This window comes from Schistocerca cancellata, chromosome 5 (assembly GCF_023864275.1).
Source record: "Schistocerca cancellata isolate TAMUIC-IGC-003103 chromosome 5, iqSchCanc2.1, whole genome shotgun sequence".
In the NCBI taxonomy this organism is placed as follows: domain Eukaryota; kingdom Metazoa; phylum Arthropoda; class Insecta; order Orthoptera; family Acrididae; genus Schistocerca; species Schistocerca cancellata.
Window position 1 is genome coordinate 433,543,660 of NC_064630.1, and position 22,679 is coordinate 433,566,338.

The following is a 22,679-nucleotide window of genomic DNA, read 5'->3' on the forward strand; positions in this document are numbered from 1 at the left end:
TATATTGTGTTATATTTTATGTATACTTGTCATTTGTGTATTTTATCTTTATGTTTACGTACCCAATAAAACCCAAATAATGTACACAACCAACAACGCTGTATAAATATAGATATGAATATGCGCGTCCTTCGACAATTATTATACACTCGGTAATAAATGTACACGATTGCTTCCGCGATCAGAGCTGTGGGCGTTACAGTTTATGTGAGACACGATAAATGTACAAGCTGCTAGTTTCTACAGTGAAGTGCTCGTCGATTTCCGTATGCGCATGCGTATTCATCTGTGGAGTGCTTATGTCAATGCACTAAGGCGCGACGTGTAACTCAAACTTTCCGCCCCGCCTTTTTTATGCATATATCAGCGGATGTCCTGTGCCACCCTCGTATCTACTGAGAATGAGATAATTTAGGTCTTTTTAGTTCGTAGCAACCTTCGAGGAATACCGCTATACCAATAATTGAGGTAAAATAAATTCAGAATCGCTTGTAGCATGAGCCTGTCTTAATAATACCCATCGCAATGCTATACAAGGTAGCTATGTAGAAGGAAGGAAAAAAAAATTAAGATATCGCTTAGTACTTTCATTTCCTTTACTTATTTTGTAGACTTCAAGGCCGTAAATATTTACTGTCGGTCACAACGTACTGAAACGTTCCATCCTGTAATGATAATGCTGATTTCAGAATTAAACCTCAGGCATTTGCAAAAATGTTGTAGTAGTAATTACCACATCTCTTAAATTGTTCTTAAATGTTTACCTTATTGTAATAGTGTTATCGGAATGAAGGCAACACACAAATAAAACTTATTGAAAAACGTGTTTCCTGTGTTTTATCTCTCAAAAAAAAAATTGGCAGCTGCAATGCAAAACCTTGCAGACCTGACTAATGAAAATTGTTTGATCCTGAATAAGTGACGTAATCTAAATAAACGAGGTGGTATATAGAGATGTAACTGCAGAAATTATTAGTACTTTATTAACAGTACTGTAACCCTCTACAGTTATAATTGTCAATTCTGTAATACACAGAAATTTTCTTTGCATGTCAAGAGCTTGTTAGTTTTTTATTGTACCCGTAATAAAGAGTCCACAATTAAAGTCCGAATTTACATTGCATTATTTACTTATCAGTCTTTAAATGTTCTTATACAGTGGATGTCATTGTTGTATGTCCATCTACATACAAGGTACACATATAATTAGGCGGATACAGTATCTCATAACAGCTAAAATTCTCATTATTACACATTGTATGGTTGCAATAGTGTATTTATATATTAATGTATAGTATTAACAACTTATGTTAAAGCAATATTGAGAATTAATCATGTTACTGGCATGATGTAAATTCTTTCATTTCTTGAAGCAGTTGCATGCTTCTCTTTGTATGATATGAACTAATTGCACTTGCGAGTAGCTGTAACTACTCTGCCACACTCTAGTTTGTGCATAGTAGCAGATATGTTGATCACCTGCCTGTGGTGTGTGTCATGCTGGCAAACGAATAGTTGTTTTAGCTGCTATTTTTTGTTTTCATAAACCAACTGTTTGTACGTATGAATGTGTTAAACAGTTTCTTTGAAGTCAGTTTCCAAGATTCGTTGCTTTTTACCCTGCTGGTGTACATGATAAACTTCACTGCGAAACAAACATTCTTTTGCTCCAGGGAAACAGCACTGTATATGTTAAATGGCTTTGTAGAAAAATGCATAACAAGAGCTGATCAAGTGCAACTGATAACTAGGTTTCCACAAAATCTTTTTACAAAGGTGACAACTACTGTTAATCTATGTTAAAATTATGTGCGTATGAATTCTGATGTGGTAAACACACAAATGATTATCGTTACGTAAACTGAAGAAACTATCAGTGGCTTTGCCTTGATCGATATGTAATTTATTCACTTTTTAACCACATATTAAACTATTTGAAATGTTCTTCAGTGTGCTGCATTGATGTCTCCAAATTCCTTTAGGAGCTAAGGGAAGTATTTTTAAACATCCTAACATAAAACTGGACAGATCATTTGTGTAAATTAAAACATTGGAGACCTATATACATAATCCTGCTAAACACTTGCTGTGAGACCTTCATATTAAATCCACTATTGTTCAAATTGTACTGTTCCCAGGCAGTTCTCAGGTAAGATTTCATGACAAAGGGTTTTCAGCCACTACTGGTAACACTCTAATGGCACAAAATCTTTCATCTTAGTATTAAAAGTAATTTGGATTCAGATCAACATGATGTAGGCCTAATTGAAAGCAAATTTTTCATAGCTTTATTGTAGATATATAGTAATGCTTAAAGAAAGGTGCCTACAGATTTACTGTTGTGTTACTTTACTGCTGTTTTAGTTAGGATAGAATAAATTTGAGAGAAATTGTATTAAAAAGGTAATCATTGTTTTATAGTAGCTTCTCTATAAGAGAGAGGAAATGATGAGGTGGAAGGAATGTGTCAGTTTAGCATAGGAATGGAGTGGAAAGTGATAAGGAGGGGAAACAGGTGGGCAAAACGTGGGAACTGCTGCTCAGCATGCCTTGAGATGAGGGGTGTTGTAGTTAAAAATGATGTCTTCATCCCCCAAAGCTGTATTTCATCACCCATGCAATTTACACAATATGCCCACTGATTTGTATGTCATTTCTTCTACCTATTCTGTACTCCATTGGGTATTGCACTATTGAAGTCCTGAGTACAAGAAGTGTCTAATATATCTACCCACACACTGTCTCCTGCAGTCCACTCAAGAGCATTTCCTATCCTAACATTTAATTTGTTTTTTACTCTGATATGGTTGGCTTTATCTGTGTCATACCTTTTGACTTTTTTGGGATACTATCTGCCAAGATTGATAGCACTAGCAAATGAATTGTACATCACTTCTGTACAAATGTGAGGTTGCCTTTGCTGATAGCTGCTTCATTTTATTTCACTACTGTAGGTCAACCATTACTAAAAAAATATTTGTCTATGTACTGATAATTGGGTTTGTGGCAGCTACATTGTTTTACTTCACACTTTAATGCCTTGTGCATGCAAAAATTTAAATTTGAATTGACCATTAAGCATGAATCCAGTAAGCTGGATGGTGGGTCATTTTCATGTGGAAGAAGGCAAGGACATATTAACTCCAATACAACTATACTTAGGAAAGCGTAAATACGGAAGCGTCCGATCCCGCCTGTCTGCTTTGACCCATGACGTCTCAAATATGGCAGAAACGACCATAAACCACGATTCCAATATGGTGCATATAAAGTCGGTACGTACACATTATGAGGATGAAAATACATTGAAAAACAAACACACGCACTTTCCACAAAAAGCCTAATGACACTAACGGGACAAACGCGGGAAATAGGGAGTTTTTAGGTGGGGGCAAACTAAATATAAACAAATTTAGACACCCACCTCCATACAAAACCACACAAAATGACAAAAAAAAAACGACATCACGAAACTCCCCAAATACCACTAAACACAATATCATCTGGAATCGGACACTTCCCTTGACCTATATAGCTCAACAGCAGCTCCCGATCCCATAAATTAGGATCAAACTCTTCCCGTGGCCTATATAGCTCATAACCATCTCCCGATACCAACATACACAGCCACACATTGGGATCGAACACCTCCTTTGACCTGCACACTGTTAATTTTATCCATCATATCCATTCCTGAACAAAAACAACAACCGATTAATTTTACTAAAATTACCACACGATGTACAGCGAACAACACTAAATTAACCTTCACACAAAATCGTTAACTCACTGAAACGAATTCCACTACAAACACAGCCAACACTCGAACAATTCTGGATAATGAGCAAAAGCAAACTGAGCCCACTACACCACACAAACAAAAACCCTGAACATACTACCAGAGAGCACAACAAACCACAACATGATGACATCTACAAATATGCCACACTCACAAACCAATCTCCGCGCCGTCATGACGTCACACATGACAACACCCTTACAGTCACGGGTCAAAGCCGACGCGTGGGATCAGACGCTTTAGTCGACCCAGGAAAGCATTGCGGAATTCTAATCAGTTTTTGAACTGTTGGCTGCTTCACTTTCTACTAATAAATAATGTTTAACATTTTCAATGCTCTTTCCAGCGTGATAGCAATCCACTTCGCTACTTGTAATTGTGTTGTGTAGGGCTAAATATGGATCACATGTTCTTTCCAGCATGATATCAGTCCACTTTGCTACTTGTAATTGTGTTCTTTGGGGCTAAATACAGATTGCACAATATTTAGTCATTTTCTTCGGGAAACAATGATATGGGAAAGAGGACCACTCATTATGCAGGGGAAGTGCTGAGAACCAGAAAAGTACACAATCAAGGTGTAAAAAAATATAGTTCAGTTTTTAAATTTAATTCTTTTAATTAATTAATTGTGCTCCATACATTTCATCAGGAAGGAATGTGAAACAAGTTAAGTATACATTAACAAAATCGGTTAATTGTCAGGTACTTTGACGTGCATGAATCTGTTTTAAAGATGAAGGTTGTCTGTTTGTAAGGAAATCGATTGGCTATCCTTACGTTTCTGATGAATGCGTAGAGAATGCATTCAACAAATTGTTCATAGTCCAATAAAAATCACTTGTCAAGTAAGTAGAGAACCGGTAATCCAACTATCACGTGTGGCTTGTATTTTATGGCTTTCATTGGACCAGTCTAGCTAGCTTTATACAAAGAATTTTTCAGTTTCCTGTCAGCCCAGTACTTCTTCATTCCCTCGAATCTCATCCTTCTTTCTTCATCGGAAATTACCCTTCCTATTGTCTGTTTGTTGATTCTCGTTTGCGGTCTGGTTTGTTTGTCTGTGAGTTTCCTGATTTTGTCAGTTTTGTTTCTTAGGTCTTCCACTGTAATCTGTAGCTGATCCATATCTGTAATCCACATAATGTTGCACTTACTATTCCACAATTTTTCTGTTATTCTCCTTAGGATCCTGTTCTCCGGTGTTCTGATTAGATGTCTGAAAAGAGAAATGCATTTCTTCCTGATTGTACTCATTACTGGTTCTGTTTCCTTGTAGACTGTTTCATTTGTAGCTACTCTCCAGTGTCCATCTTTCTGGTACGATTTCAACCTTATAATAGTTAATTGGACAAGAAGAGAATAGAAGCTTTCGAAATGTGGTGCTACAGAAGAATGCTGATTAGATGGGTAGATCACATAACTAATGAGGAGGTATTGAATAGAATTGGGGAGAAGAGGAGTTTGTGGCACAACTTGACTAGAAGAAGGGATCGGTTGGTAGGACATGTTCTGAGGCATCAAGGGATCACCAATTTAGTATTGGAGGGCAGTGTGGAGGGTAAAAATCGTAGAGACCAAGAGATGAATACACTAAGCAGATTCAGAAGGATGTAGGTTGCAGTAGGTACTGGGAGATGAAGAAGCTTGCACAGTATAGAGTAGCATGGAGAGCTGCATCAAACCAGTCTCAGGACAAGACCACAACAACAACAACAACAACAATAGTTAATTATGATTGCTCTGTATTACTTGCAGGATACATCACGTAGAGTTTTATAATTTTACCCTCAGCACAGGATGAGCATACTCTGCCACTGCTCAGTGACAAGGTACTTCATCCATGTTGGTTGGTAGACAACAGTGGTGTTCAGTTTATGCAGGTTGTTGAAGAAAGACTGTCATAAACTTAATGTATTTTTGTATCATTTCTCGATAGAGGTGTATGACCCAGACTTCTTTTTAACTGACACTATTACAGAAATATCACATTTGTAAATTATGAAAAACTGGCTTTTCTGAAAGGTAGTGTGTGACTCAGGTGATGTCATTTCCCAGAAGGGTGGAGTTGTGTAACATTATTAAAATGATTTTTGAAAGTATTTTAACACAGTTAACAGTGGATAGATCTCATGGGTCCAAACAATTTGTGATTGTGTAAATGGCTATTTATGTTGCCCATCATTCTGTGTCTGGTTTTGTTTCCTTGTGGGATATATTAAAGACACTTATCCATCAACTTTTGGGTCTCCATCAATGCAAAATTCATGTCTTATATGAATATTTTTGGCACACGTATGCTGGCCATCCATTGAGTGAGCCAAGAGAATAATGGCACAGGAGGAGATACATTATGCAATGACACAGTACACACAAATTGGTGGCAAAGACATTGGTAGTTGGTAAAGGTCCCTCATGGTTATGTGCCCCTACAACAGGTGGAGAATGTGCTCAATTCATTGAGTCACTCGGCATTGTATTTTTGATCCTGACAACACTGTATAAACTTTTCTGTAAGCTAACTACAGTGTGGTCCAGATTCCATGCAAAATTCACTTTTTATACGGATATTTTTGGCACACACATGTTGCCCATCCTTCGAGTGAGCCAAGAGAATAATGTCAAAGGAGGAGGTATATTATGTAATGACACAGTACACACAAATCTGTAGCAAAGACTTGGCAAAGGTCCCTCATAGTTATGTGCCCCTACAGCAGGTGGAGAAATTGCTCATTTTGTTGAGGCACTCTGCAAAGTATTTTTGATCCTGACAACACTGTATCAATTTTTCTGTAAACTAACTACAATGTGGTCCAGATTCTGTGCCTTGTCCTGATTGAAACCACTATTGCAAATTAGGCAACCTCACCATGACCTTTGGAGTGTATGTTTAGGCGTCTGTATGGTTGTATGTGTGAATGTGCCTACTTTTGCTAGAAAATGAGTGTGTGCTTGAAAGCTAGTATGAGTGGTGTTTTTGTTATATGTTTCAAGCATTGATCTACTGTAAGTGAGTGGTTGTCTTTCCCTTATTTTACACATGACTGTTGTAACTTAAAGAGTTCCATATGTCAGTGTAATGTTTATTGGGACTACCAGTCAGGTTCAATACACCTTTCACGAATGGTCTGTGTTGTTTGTTTAATATTTGAATTGCTATAGCTGCCACAAGAAACGTGGTACACATCTGTCTAAATGAAGCAACTAAATATATTTGACGGAACCAAAAATAAACATAGTCTTCACATTGTAACAAAGCAAGCTGGAATTATCCTAGCTGCTCTCATACGACTCCTGATGTGTACATTATTTTCTCCTTTTCTATTGTCTTTTTGTTATTAGTTGATATACGACAGTTACAGGAAATAACTAATGTCTCTTTTAAGCAGTATTTCATTAAATTTCATTATTCACTGTATAATTTACAGATTGCTGATGACAGCAGTTTATTTAGTTGTCTTGGAAATGTTATATTTAAAGACATATTCATTATTTACTATGCAAGCTGTATAAATGTAAAAATTCAATAATGATACAATTGTTTGTTTTAAGAGGGACATAGCATGTCTGAAAACCTTTGTTCTCCACTTCGAATCAGGCATCTTACTTTTCCTGATAACGCCATGTTTCAAAAGTTATTCATGTTTAAAATATTAATGTTCCAGAATGCCCCAATCTTAAAATGTAATTCCTTCCAAAATCCAAACTTCACAGTTTTTGTAGCACCAATTTTTCTATTTCCAGAAATATATACTTGTACTTAAAAACCTGTTAGTGTGTTAATTATTCCAATTAAAATTTTACTTTCTTGAAGATTTTTGGTGAACTTTGGAAACTCCTGTGCACATTAAATTTGGTCTCCCATAAAATAGTACCAATAACTCTGTTTTCTAATGATTCAGTTAATAGTTAGAGAAACTTAACTTCACTATATATTGCATCTTTGTCACTTTGAATTGTCTCCTCTTTTATGTTAAAATATAAAATGAAATAACATAGCATTTTCCCATTTTATAATTCCTTTAATACTCACGTATATAATAGGCATTGCAAATTTAGCATGAGTCAGTCACCAGTTATCATTCATTTAGTGCAGCCATGACGTCAGTCAGGGCCCAGCAGTGAACTCGCAAAATATCTAATGTTTCATTACGTAATTTTCTTTTGTGGAGAAGTTTTAAATCATCACAGGTGCAATGTCAGCCTATACACGGTAATTGAAATGTTAGTTTCTGTGTCATTCAGATGTGATTCAACGGTTGAAGTGTGTAGATGCAATATGTCAGAATGGTGAAGTTTGCAGTGAGTCTCATAAAATTTACATTTATTTTGTTGATTATTTCCACTTGTGAAATGAGTGAACATTCTCTGATGTTGTGTAGCGTACTGATGTGTGAAAATACAGATGTCCTACAGTTTACATAGCTAGTCTTTGAAGCAAACTATGTATCAGTAAATGTGAAGAGAAATTTAAACAAAATTCTACTGTTTTGTGTACAATTTAATAACAGTGCATCATAGTCTGTAATCACAGGAAGAAGAAAAAATAAAAAATTCAGTGAGATTTATGAGGCAGAGGCGTACACAGCAGGTTGGCAAGACAAAACATGAGGGCAGAAAATCACATTTCCTTGATATTTTTGGAATGTCTGTCCTAACTTGTAGAAAGAGCACGCACAAAAAACACACATACCGCATACTTAAACACATCACATTCATATTTCTGATCTTATACCTGCACCACGGGTTTATGTGAAACCATGCTGCTGACATCCATTTTCCTCAGAACCACTCTCCAGTTGTGCAAGATCATCGTCTAGTATATCCTTCTCAGCAATACTTTGTGCACTAAGCACCTAGCCTGGTACAATTAGCTCTGGGAGCTGTGGTGGAACACTGCATTTTATTGTGTTATATTTGAAGGGGCACTAAGCAGTGAATTCATATGTAGAAAAGATGGCAATTTATACAAAATCCTTCTTTCTAAGGTAATAGTGATGATCTGTCCTCATATAAGTATTATTAGCTGAGATTTTAACAACCACATCACTTTTTGTGTCTAGGTGATAAAGACAGCTGTGAAGGTTTTTTATTGGTGGAGCTCAATAAATCATGATAATAGTTTTGATTTGGATAAGGCACACAATCTAGCTTCACTATAATTATATCGCAGAAAAGTAACAACAGTTTTGCCAGCAACAAAAATACATTGAGGAATGAGTCAGTCAGTTGAAACACCCATTAAAGAACTGTTTATGTACCTCCACTTCATTCACTAATGTGAATGAACTACACAATCAGATCACTGTGGCATTGATTCTTGGCGTGCTCACATCTGTATGGTGTGAAGTGCCCTGTAATATCGACAAAATGTGCTCATATAAACATTTTAGACATTTTATGTAAAAAATTTTATTTAACTATATGTTTAAAGACAAGCACTTATTTTTGGTTTGATGATTAAAAATATGTAGGCTTTTGAAATCAAATTATTTTTTTTGAAGCAGCCTATGTTGTTATGAGAAGTGTTGCATAAAACTACCAACTACATTGTGGTGGCAGGACAGAGTGAGAGCATTAATTGCAGATATAGAGCAACTGGAATTTGTAAGTTGGTGTTTTGATAGTGAAAGAAGACAGCTGATGTTACTCAAGAGTTGTCTAGGTATCGTATGTCAGATGAAAAATGATGGAAAACGATTGGGTGATTTGAGGCATGTACATTAGACTACATGAAGAATCATGTATGAATTTCAGTTTAGCTTGCAGTACGCACACGGGATGAAACATTTGTAGGTGGTACTGAATGCACAACATTAGATCACTGATGGTTATATGCTCTGCAGGTTGACTGTACTGTTCCACACACAGCTGGTTTCATCAGTGATTATATTAAACAGAAAGAATTTCAGCTCTCACCTGACTCCTTTTAAGCATGATTTCTATGCTTGTAAAAGGCTTGTTGTTACTGACAGTCCTCTCCTATCATCTTTCCTGTGTTGCAGGAAGAATTGTTTTTCTCTTCTCTGAGGCTCATTGATGCTGTCAGTAACAGAATCACCATTATACTACCACTTTCAGTACTCACATAATCACACTCTGTACTGACATTCCTTGTGCTTTACCAAACTAATAGACATTCTAGGTTCGAACATAAATTCTGTTTTGCTTATCAAGTCTTCTATACTCTGGCTTAGTTTCAACACAACCAATGCACATCTGTTTGAATTTCGACAAGTTTTGTTATTTTTTTAAAACCATGATCTCATTTCATCCTCCAAGGAGCACATGGAACCATTACTTAGCACTTGCTTTCTTCTTATCGTCATCTCCTCAAAACTTCCATATTTTTACCTTGATTTATAGAAATCAAGGTATTAGGTTAGTGCATAAGTTTGCAGCATTTTTCCACAAGTTTAAGAAACACAACAGAAACACTTAACGGAGACTTTAGTCATCAATAATATATTCTCCTTCACTATTTACAATAGCCTGCCAATACTTGGGTAAATTTGCAGTTCTGCCTCGAGCCATGTTCGGAGCGCGTTTTCATTTGAAAGGAAGTGCCTCAAAGATTGTTCGATAGAGCGGAAAAGGAGAAAATCTGAGGGTGCAAGACCAGATGAATAAGGTGGATGTGGAATGACTTCCCAACCCAACTTACATATAGTGGTTTTTGTGTTTAGCAGAATGCAGGCAGGCAATATGGTGGAGTAGCATCACTTCGTGCAGACTTCCAGATTGTTACTCTTCAATTGCATCTGCAAGACATCTCAGTTGTTGACAATAAATGTCAGCAGTGATGGTTACACCTCAGGGAAACAATTTCTAGTACACTACGCCATCACTGTTCCACCACATGCTTAACATTTCCTTTTGTGGATTTGCGTGAGTCTTTGTCTGTGGAGTTGCTGCTTTGTTTTGGCTCAGCCATTCGTTTATTTTCCATATGTTAGCATAAAGACACCATTTACCATCACCAGTAACAATACAGGGTAGGAAAAGTTGGTGCTGTTCACTAGCCAATTGATGACGAGCAAGCAGAAATGCATATATGACCACACACTGATTCATGTGATTTTGGCATAGAGTGCACCCAGGTTTTGACCCTTCCTCATTGCATGCAAATGTTGCATGATGGTGGCATGATCACATTCCTTACATTTGCCAGGTCTTGAGTACACTGACATGGATCATTGTGGATTAATGCTTGTAAATGATCTTCATTAAATCCTGATAGTATTCTTGCGCATGGAGAGCCACTAATATGAAAACAGTTCTCCCCAAAAGCAAGACAGCCAATGTCTTACTGTGCTCTGTTCAATGGATTTATCCCTATGCACGGTGCAAATGTTTCTGGCTGCCTCCATGCTGTCATCCCGTTATTGAACTCAAACAAAATAATATATCAAAATGTAATGAGTTCTCCACTTGGTACTCCATATTCTAGTATCCACAGCTCCACTCACTATGTACATATGACAAAATGACAATAAGTAAACTTCAGTAGCAACAATGAACTACAAATAAAAAATGACAATTGATAAATAAACCTATAGTGACCACAATACCAACATGCAAAATAAAAACACTATGGACATACCCACCAAGCTAATACTTTGATCGTATAAGGTAACAAACATAATGGCTTTCTTTGCAGTTGTTCAATATATACTGTTAGTCTAATGTGGTTTCAATTTATATGGATGAGAAATATTCATGAGTAGGCAGTGTGAATGTTTTAACTATATTTTCCTTTGCAGATGAGCCATAGTTATAAAAAATCACACACATTCACACAAGCATAACTCAAACACACATGACCTCTGTCATCTCCGGATGCTAAGGCCAAACTGCAGCTGAATCTGAGGTGAGCAGCAATCTACCTAGGGTAGGTAGTGGGGGCACAGAGGAGACGTGAGGCAGGGAGGAGGAGGGTTAGCAGGGTACGAATGAGGGGAGACACCAGTGCTGCCTGTGCTGTGAGCTGTGGGCAGGGGGAGAGGGGGGGGGGGGGGTGTGAAGTAGAACAGAAGAAACGACTATATGCATGAATTGGTGGAATGGAAGGCATGAGTAGTACTAGAGTGGGAGCAGTGAAGGGAAGAGGCAACTGGAGAGTAGGAACTAGCAAAGGTTGAGCCCAGGAGCATTATGGAAACAAAGGATGCATTGCAGGGAGAGATCCCACCTAAGCAGATGAGTAAAGGTGGTGTTGGTGGGACAAATAAGGGTAGCACAGGCTGTGAAGCAGTCATTAAAGTGCTGGGCAGCACGATCAGCAACTGAGTTGGCCAACTGCCTCTTGGCCACAGTTTGGTGGTAGCCATTAATATGGACAGACAACTTGCTAGTAGTCATGCCCATGGAGCTTGCAGCACAGTGGTTGCAGCCAAATTTGTAGGTCACATGGCTGCTTTCACAGATGACTGTGCCTTTGATGGGGTAGGATATGTCTGTGACAAGATTGGTGTAGCTGGTAGTGGGAGTATCTATAGGACAGGTCTTGCATGTAGGTCTATTGTAGGGATGTGACAGACGAGGCAAGGTGTTGGGAACAGGGGTAGAGTAGGTGGGCTGTCAAAGATAATGTGTAGGCTGAGTGGGCCGTGGACTACCATTGCAGGTAGGATAGTAGAAAGGTTATTTTTCATTTCATGGCATGATGAGAGATTATTGAAATTCGGGCAGAGAATGTGATTCAGTCACACCAGTTCTGAGTGGTACTGGGTCACATGATGAGTACTTATTTGTGGATGGATAGTGGGTATGTGGGGGGGGGGGGGGGACTGGGAAGACAAGGCATGGGAGATCTATTTATGGGCAAGGTTTTGAGGGTAATTTTGGTCATTGAAGGCCTCAGCTAAACCCATGGCATATTTTGAGAGGGACTGTTATCACTACAGATGGGAGGGCCATGGGTGGCTAGTCTGTACGAAGGGACTTACTGGTGTGGAATAGGTCACAGCTGTCGAAGTGGAGGTATTGTTGATGACTGCTAGATGTGATGTGGTACTGATGTATCATGTATCCATCCTTCAGGTGGCAGTTGACATCAAGGAAGATGGCTCATTGGGCTGAGGAGGATCCGGTGAAGTGTATGGGGGAGGAGATGTTGACGTTCTGGAGAAATTTGGGTAGGGTGTTCTGCCCTCGGTCCAGATAATGAATCTGTTACCAATGGATCTGAAAAGAAGTTTGGGATTCTGGATGGATAGCCCACGAACAGATTAGCACAGGAAGGTTCCATGTGAGTGTCTATTGCTGAACCTTGGATTTGTTTGTAGGTGATGCCTTCAAAGGAGTTGCAACTGTGGATGATGATATTGTTGGTCATGGTGACCATGAAGGAGGTTGTAGGTTTGGAATCAGCCATGGATTGGGAAAAGTAGTTTTCAATAGTGGCAAAACCATGGGCAATGGAGATGTTAGTATAGAGGGAGGTGCCATCAACAGTAATGAGCAAGATGATGGGTGGCATAGGGAGAAAACTATGAAGAGTCAGTGGAGGAAATGGCTGGTATCTTTGTTGTGGGAAGGTGGGTTACATGTGAGTGCAGATGTGAGGTTGGTTTCCATGTTGTGGAGTGGGATAAGAGGAACGATGGCTAGGCAAGGTTTGAGGTTAGGAAATTCTGCAAAGTTAACGGGATGATTTGGGCCACTGGGGATGCATCACAGTTACATGGAGGAATAAAGGCTGAAGGTGTTCACTAGGGCAGAGATACTCTCTGTGGGGGCACAGTAACCAGCCATAATGGGGTGTCCTGGATGGTTGGGTTTATGTCCTGTAGGTAGCATATAAAAGGTAGGAGTGCAGGGATTGTTGGAGGTGAGGAGAGAGACAGAATCAGGGGAGAGGTTTTGGAACAGACACAAGGATTTGAGGAGGGACTAGAGATCCTGTTGAATTTCTGGAATGATGTCAATGTGGCAGGGCTTTGAGGTGGACGTATCTGACAGCTGGGGAAGTCTTTCTGCCAGGTAGTCCTTGTTCATGAGCAGAGTGGTATAGCCTTTTTGTGACAAGTAGGAGTTTAAGATTGGTATCAGTTTTTAGGTGAAGGAGTGTGGTTCTCTCTACAGATATGAGGTTGGTTCCCATGTTGTAGGATAAGCGGAATGATGGCTAGGCAATGTTTGTGGTTTGGAAATTTTGGAAAGATAACAGGGGCTGATTTGGGGCCACTGGGGATGGATCACAGTTAGATGGAGGAATAAGCTGAGTCAGGTAGGACCCTATAATGGTTTTGAATTGAGTCTGATTGGTAGGGTTAGTGGAAGAAAAATGTTACCACCATAGGGATAGAGAGAAGGTCTTTAAAAGCTCAGTATGACTTTGGGAGAGGGCAAAAGGCGAGGCCTTAGGAAAGGACTGTACTTTTGCAGATCTGAGGCATTTGGAGGAAAGGTTGATGACTGTGTTGTGGGCCTGTTTAGGCTCTGTGATGTGTAGGATGGAGGGAGGGAGGTTCTGAAACTCCTTATGTAGGCATGCAACTGTGTTTACTGACAAATCACCAATGTTTCAATCAAATAATTGTATATGACATGTCATGTGACAGGAAAAAATTTATTATGTTATATTTGAAGGGGCACTAAGCAGTGAATTCATATGTAGAAAAAATGGCAATTTATACAAAATCCTTCTTTCTAAGGTAATAGTGATGATCTGTCCTCATATAAGTATTATATTCCATTATTAGTTTACCACTCAAACAAATGCAAAAAAATATGCATAGATGTAAACAATAGTAGGAGTGAAAAGGAAATGAAATTGCTCGATGGAAAAGAGGCCACTAGATCCTGTGAGATAACTCATAGAATATATATTTATTATCCATAAGAAACTGCCACAAATCTGTTAGTTAATTATAGATTGCTACTGCAAAGGTGCATCACATGTGATAGGGAAAGGGCACAGCTCTTTTCAGATTTAAGGTGGATAGCAAGACAAGTGCATAATTGTCAGAGTAGTTTATTTTTGTCCATGTACAATACCAATCAGGCCATAAGACAGTGAGTTTATGGATGCCCCAATAAATTAAGCAGAAAAATAAAAATGGTCTCAAGTGGTTTTAGAGGACTGAGTAGAATTTTTTAAATGGAGATTCTTATGTGTATGAAACTGAAAATTTTCAATCTACACTCCTGGAAATTGAAATAAGAACACCGTGAATTCATTGTCCCAGGAAGGGGAAACTTTATTGACACATTCCTGGGGTCAGATACATCACATGATCACACTGACAGAACCACAGGCATATAGACACAGGCAACAGAGCATGCACAATGTCGGCACTAGTACAGGTATATCCACCTTTCGCAGCAATGCAGGCTGCTATTCTCCCATGGAGACGATCTTAGAGATGCTGGATGTAGTCCTGTGGAACGGCTTGCCATGCCATTTCCACCTGGCGCCTCAGTTGGACCAGTGTTCGTGCTGGACGTGCAGACCGCGTGAGACGACGCTTCATCCAGTCCCAAACATGCTCAATGGGGGACAGATCCGGAGATCTTGGTGGCCAGGGTAGTTGACTTACACCTTCTAGAGCACGTTGGGTGGCACGGGATACATGCGGACGTGCATTGTCCTGTTGGAACAGCAAGTTCCCTTGCCGGTCTAGGAATGGTAGAACGATGGGTTCGATGACGGTTTGGATGTACCGTGCACTATTCAGTGTCCCCTCGATGATCACCAGTGGTGTACGGCCAGTGTAGGAGATCACTCCCCACACCATGATGCCGGGTGTTGGCCCTGTGTGCCTCGGTCGTATGCAGACCTGATTGTGGCGCTCACCTGCACGGTGCCAAACACGCATACGACCATCATTGGCACCAAGGCAGAAGCGACTCTCATCGCTGAAGACGACACGTCTCCATTCGTCCCTCCATTCACGCCTGTCGCGACACCACTGGAGGCGGGCTGCACGATGTTGGGGCGTGAGCGGAAGACGGCCTAACGGTGTGCGGGACCATAGCCCAGCTTCATGGAGGCAGTTGCGAATGGTCCTCGCCGATACCCCAGGAGCAACAGCGTCCCTAATTTGCTGGGAAGTGGCGGTGCGGTCCCCTACGGCACTGCGTAGGATCCTACGGTCTTGGCGTGCATCCGTGCGTCGCTGCGGTCCGGTCCCAGGTCGACGGGCACGTGCACCTTCCGCCGACCACTGGCGACATCATCGATGTACTGTGGAGACCTCACGCCCCACGTGTTGAGCAATTCGGCGGTACGTCCACCCGGCCTCCCGCATGCCCACTATACGCCCTCGCTCAAAGTCCGTCAACTGCACATACGTTTCACGTCCACGCTGTCGCGGCATGCTACCAGTGTTAAAGACTGCGATGGAGCTCCGTATGCCACGGCAAACTGGCTGACACTGACGGCGGCGGTGCACAAATGCTGCGCAGCTAGCGCCATTCGACGGCCAACACCGCGGTTCCTGGTGTGTCCGCTGTGCCGTGCGTGTGATCATTGCTTGTACAGCCCTCTCGCAGTGTCAGGAGCAAGTATGGTAGGTCTGACACACCGGTGTCAATGTGTTCTTTTTTCCATTTCCAGGAGTGTATATCTATTATGAGATTCAATTTATAACAATGAGACATGAACGTTAAATGTGAAAACCATATAAAAAATTGAGGGTCATTGAGCAAGCCATGAGGAGGTGAATGGCTGGCACTTAAATGTGAAAACCATTAAAAAAATTGAGGGTCAGTGAGTGAGCAATGAGGAGGAGAATGGTGCACACTCTGGTGAACAATGAGAGATTCATTCTGGAGGGAATCCCTCAGGCTGTGGGCAAGCCATTTCTCCACAGTATCCTCTCTTATGGAAGACTTGGTCCTGTGTGGTACACAGGAGAACTATTGTGAAGTTTGGAAATTAGGAAAGAGGTATTAGCAGAAGTAAACCTTTTAATGCTGTTGGGAGTAATGCTGGGGTAGCTTAGTTAGTAAGAATATTGCCTGCAACATGCAAGGCTCCAGGAATGGCACATAGTTTTAATATGCTAGTAAGTTGCAATACAGTGCTCACTCTGCTCTGTGGGGTGAAAGATTCATTAATGAAGAGGGGCATGGTGGAATTTACGAGGAGAGATATAAAAACAAACAAATGGGTCAGTGGACTGAAAGATACAGTTATGGCTGTAGTGAAAATGAAATGCTTGTTTTTGTGTGATTCCCTGATATTGGAAAAAACTAAGGTGATGAACTAATGGTAGGTTGGTGGATGACTAATTTGAAAAAAAAAAAAAAACTTTTATGAAATTATTTCTCTAAAAGTAGAAATGAAAACCTGTGAGACACTTTTGAATGATGTTCAAAATCATGTGAGCAGATGTGGCATGTCAAATGCTTCTTTCACCTACTTTATTTCTTACATGTAGACAAATCATTTCACAAAACGTTTGACTATTTTCTTTTTTTTTTAATTATTTTCTTCTTGAGTTTTTTTTCAGAAAGCGTGAAACATAATAAATTTTAATATTGGATGGTGTTCTACCAGGATAAATCAATAAGTATCTGCAATCTCGCTTTAATTCTCTTTGGATTGGCTCTATGGCATTGTGTGCCCAAAAACTGCTAAATGGACTGTTATCTTCGCCTGTAGTGGGTTACAGTGTTATCTCAACAGTCCACTTTGCACTGTTGCAACATAAAGATGGCTAAGTCACTCTCCGTTTGTACCATAGACAGCATTCTGTAATCTATTTTTTGTGGGGTGTGTGTGTACCAGGAGCACCAATTCATAGAAGACTTTCAGCACAGTAGGGGGACAATGTTTTGTTACAGCAAAGTGTTTACCAATGGACTGAACTGTTCAAAAGTGATCGAATGAGTGTGAAGGATGAGGAAAGAGCAGAGCATCCAGATACAGCCACAACTGATGCCTATACTGAATAAGTCTGTGCCTTTGAGTAACAGGCAAGTGACTGTTAATTATGTGCCAAACCACATTAGTCCACTTAAAGGTGTTTTAAGAGGCATTCAGTTCAGCTCTGATTAGTGGGAGAAGGAAGTGGTGCAAACATGGCTTGCTGCACAACCAAAAAACTGTTTTTTCAGAGGTATTGGAAAGCTTGTGCAGCAGTGGACCAAATGCATTGAGAAACAGGGGGACTATCATGAAAAATTATATAATTAAATCGTATAGTCCTATTGTAATAAATTATAAAAATTTATTTCAGACACTTATTGACTTATCCTTCTATTAATGTTAAGAGTATACAGATTAAGACAAAGCACAGATGTTTCAATTTATGCTGTAATTTGGTATTTATTTTGGGTTTCAATATGAAAGAAAGAATTCCACAATTTCTACACAAATGTAACTTTTTCCGCACAAAATAACTAGCCCTTGAAGAGGCAAACTTATTGACACTTCATTTAAATAGCCAGTAGTAGCCATTTGTGAAATATTTCAGTTTTTCTTCTTATCACTAACTATGTATTTTCTTAATAATCCTGATTACTGTCAAGCAAGTAAATCTTTTCTTGCGAAACCGGACGTTGCACTAGTAGTTTGATACCCCATTTGACCCTTTCCCATTCTTTGTTTGGCTATGAAAATTCAGTTAAAAATTTTTCATCTGATCACTCATTAACTTTTATTAGCTATCCTGATTACTTTCAAGCAATTAAACCCATTTTGCAAAACAAGACCTCATACTTGTCAACTTTATACTCCATTTGTCCAGTTCCAACTCCTCGTGTGGCTACAAAAATTCGGACAAAAATCCGTTGTGTAATATCTGGGGAGTCTTGTTTCCACTCCACTCAGACATTTGATCAAAACATGCAGCAACACTGTGATACATTTAGCTGAAGAGTGTAATACATGGAAAAGTCTGAAGGTGGCTTTTAAAAGGGAAAGAAATTTATGGTATAACATCACGTAGACATCAAGGTTACTAGAGATGGAGCAAAAGCTCAGAATGTTTCAAGAATGTAGAAGGAAATTGGCTGTACCCTTTGAAAGGCGTTTTTCAGGTGTGATTTAGGAAAATCATGGAAAACCCAAATCTGGATGGCTGACATCAGATTTAAACTGTAGTCCTTTTGAATGTGAGTCCATTGTGCAAACCACTGCACCACCTCACTCATTGGGTGGCATTTATTTAGCAGTGGATGTCATATGGTTGATGTTGATGATTATGGAGAAATAGCTGACATCAGATTTTATTCTGGTAGGTCTAATAAGTTAACTGATAGTGATCATTAAGTTCTACAGCATACTGTACAAATCAACCATCAAACACCCTTATCTGTTTCCTCAGAGCATTCTATTTGCAGCTCGAGTACAGAGATCAGTGACAGAACATGCCATTGAGATGCAATACAATTTGATTTTCATTGTTTTATACAAGCCCATAAATGCTAACCACAAGGTGACATTTTGAATGGTGCAAACAATGCAATAATTCTTCTGTGAAGTTACAAGTTTTATTGTGTGATGAATTTGGTACATTGTGTGACAGGTAGCTTGTGTGGACCTGCAGAGTCCTGGCAGATGACATTTACGAGTGTGTGCTGTAGTGGTAGTAAACTTCAGTGGAAGTGATTTGCAGGTAATATTGTATTACCTGTGGTGCAATCAGTCTGTCTCATGGGGTAACCAGCTGACCTGTATGATCAGCCTTTATGGGTGCCCCATTGTCAGAGCACATCACATTTTTGGATCATAGGCTCTTGATCCTTGGACTGCTCTCTGGACAGAATATTCAGTGCATATGACAACTCAGAACTTTACCTGGACTTTCCAAATCTTTCATATAGTCCGATTAAAATTATGTAATAGTTGACACTTCATGCATAGGAGCTGGTTTCCTCCAATCAGAGCACTCAACATCATGCCTGATCCAATTGCTATTGCCAGACTGCCACAGCAAGTGGTCAGTTCACTTCCAATTCCTTGCCCGGCATTCTTACTTGTGTATTGATCTTGAATCATGGGTCTGCACTTTTATTTCATGTTTCATCATGCATGATAACCACACAATTAACAAAAAACACACACATAATGATGGTAATGAAATATACATATTTCATACCCAGCACTAACTAAACACTACTGGATACTTGCACACAAGACCTGATTCAGCATCACATATGTGGTTATTATAATCACAAACCTCAGGTCACATTAGATAAGCTTCACACAATAATTGTGTGAAAGCAAATTTTTGAAGGCTGCAATTCATCTTTGTGACTGGCTGGTCAAGATCAAAAATATAACAAATGTACTCAGTGTTCTGCTTTATCACAATGGTTAGCATATTAATTTGCCATTGTGAACTTCGTAGATTTGAATCTTGTCAAATGTGAAATTTATTTTTTCTAAATCTAATCAAAAGAGTTGTGATTATCATTTTTATTCAGCAAATTTTTTTATTCCTATTTCTTTGCCACATCATGTTGATCGTGGTATTGACTTTTTTATTTGCTTTTATTTTTCTACCTAACATCCTTTTTTCATTTGGAATCTGCCTTTGTCATCTATAGTCTGCAACCAACTGCCAATAAGGACTGCAGATTTGTTGGTAATGCAGCAGCTCACAAAGCCAGATGATAGTTTCAGGTAACTAATGATAGCAAGGAGTTACAGTTTACTTTTAGCGCAGAAACTGAACTTTGTCTGTCTTGAGTTTGCACTTAGAAGTTAACTTTAATAGCCATGAACAAAGCAATTGTGATTTTAGTTCTGCCACAGATTGTTGATCACCACTTTCTCAAATACGTATCACATCATAAGGTTGTGTTTAGGTTAGGACACGAGTTTAAATTCAGGGCCACAAAATGTGTCCCCTGCTGCAGTTCAGTCTTTGGTCACTTAAATTCAGCTGTTGACAGAGCATCTTGCATTTCCAACATACTTTGTAGCGGCTACTTCCAATATTACTGTGTTACACCTTAACAGCATTTGTGAAGTGACTTGCCATGTTTGTGTGTTACGTATAACAGAGTAGTAGCTTACGGCTACTGTGGCAACACTGCTGTGGCAAGTGACAGATGTCCACTATCAAGTAATTTTAAATGGACTATAGGTAGTGTATTAATCTATTCACTGATGGCCCAGCAAGAACTGGCATTGATGAGAATACTGTGCCACATCTGTGTATTTTTCCTTTGCCAGATGCTGTGTACTGTTGGGCATAGGGACTATTTATCCAGTTCTGCACTCTAATTTTGTTTTAATGTGTATAGATTATTGTAATTGCTATGACTATTTTTTCAGTATATTCCTTGTTATTTGTCTTATGATCTCTTATAGATCTTTGGAATACATGTGCAATAAATAAATAACTGATTACTGTAAGGTGTACGAGGGATTTATTTTTCGACATAGGCTCCTTTTAGACTTATACACTTCGTCCAATGCTGATCTAATTGGCTGATCCCTTCCAGATAATAGGAATTGTCCAAGTCTGCAAAATAGCTATTAGTTGCTGAAATCACCTCCTCATTTGAATAAAATCTTTGTCCTGCCAGCCATTTCTTCAAATTGGGGAACAAATAGTAGTCCAAGGGAGCCAAGTCTGGAGAATAGGGGGGATGTGAAACGAGTTGGAATCCTATTTCCATTAATTTTGCGACCACAACTGCTGAGTTGTGTGCTGGTGCATTGTCGTGATGGAAAAGGACTTTTTTGCGGTCCAATCACTGTTGTTTTTCTTGCAGCTCGGTTTTCAAATGGTCCAATAATGGTGAATGATATTCACCTGTAATAGTTTTACCCTTTTCCAGATAGTCATGAGGATTATCCCTTGCGAATCCCAAAAGACAGTCGCCATAACCCTTCTGGCTGAAGGAATGGTCTTTGCCTTTTTTGGTGCAGATTCTCCCTTGGTAACCCATTGTTTGGATTAGTTTTTGGTCTCAGGAGTATCGTAATGTATCCATGTTTCATTCACAGTGACGAAACGATGCTTAAAGTCCTGCAGATTCTTCCTAAACAGCTGCAAACCATCCTTGCAACACTTCACACGATTCCGTTTTTTGGTCAAGCGTGAGCAATCGCGGAACCCATCTTGCAGACAGCTTCCTCATGTCCAAATGTTTATGCAAAATATTATGTACCCGATCATTCGAGATGCTCACAGCACTAGCAATCTCACGCACCTTAACTCTTCTGTCATCCATCACCATATCATGGATTTTATCAATGATTTCTGGAGTCGTAACCTCCACAGGGCATCCAGAACGTTCAGCATCACTTGTGCCCATATGGTCACTACAAAAATTTTGAAACCACTTATAAACTGTTCTAATCAACGGTGCAAAGTCACCGTAATGTTTATCAAGCTTCTCTTTAGTCTCCCGAAGCGTTTTGACTTTCATAAAGTAATGTTTAATCACCACATGAAATTCTTTTTCGTCCATTTTTCAACAGTCACTCGACTTCCTTGATTAACACGAATGCCAAACACAAACCAATAGACAAATATGAATGAAACTTGGTGTGCGTTCTATCCAAAGATGCTACTAACTAAATATGACCTTGATACATGCCAGTGGTACCATCTCTTGGACTTTGCGCGAACTTTTCAAACGCCCCTCGTAGTCAGGCAAATATTATTCCAATCTCTGTATTAAATGGTTTTCATTAGTTTTAGGCATCTATGATCACTGAGAGATAGTTTTTTTTTTTCTCCAATAAATCAAGTTCATCATGAGCTAATGCAACTGTATTAATTTCTTACTTTAATAAAACAGTGAAACATGTATAAGGTATGCCCAATTGAAAAGGAGGTTCATCATGAGCTAATGCAACTGTATTTAATTTCTTACTTTAATGAAACAGTGAAACATGTATAAGGTATGCCAAATTGAAAAGGAGACCTTCACAGTAGTGGCATTGTATGAAGTCCCAATGTGTGAA

General features: G+C 39.3%; 1 protein-coding gene across 1 annotated transcript in view; it reads left to right on the top strand.

The window, feature by feature from the left end:
* Positions 1-288: 288 nt before the first annotated feature.
* The window catches only part of LOC126188136 (uncharacterized), a 56,454-nt gene continuing 34,063 nt past the window's right edge, over positions 289-22,679 (top strand). The window contains exon 1 of the mRNA XM_049929627.1: positions 289-468. The gene's annotated coding sequence lies outside the window, so the exon portion shown is untranslated. The remainder of the gene's footprint in view (positions 469-22,679) is intronic.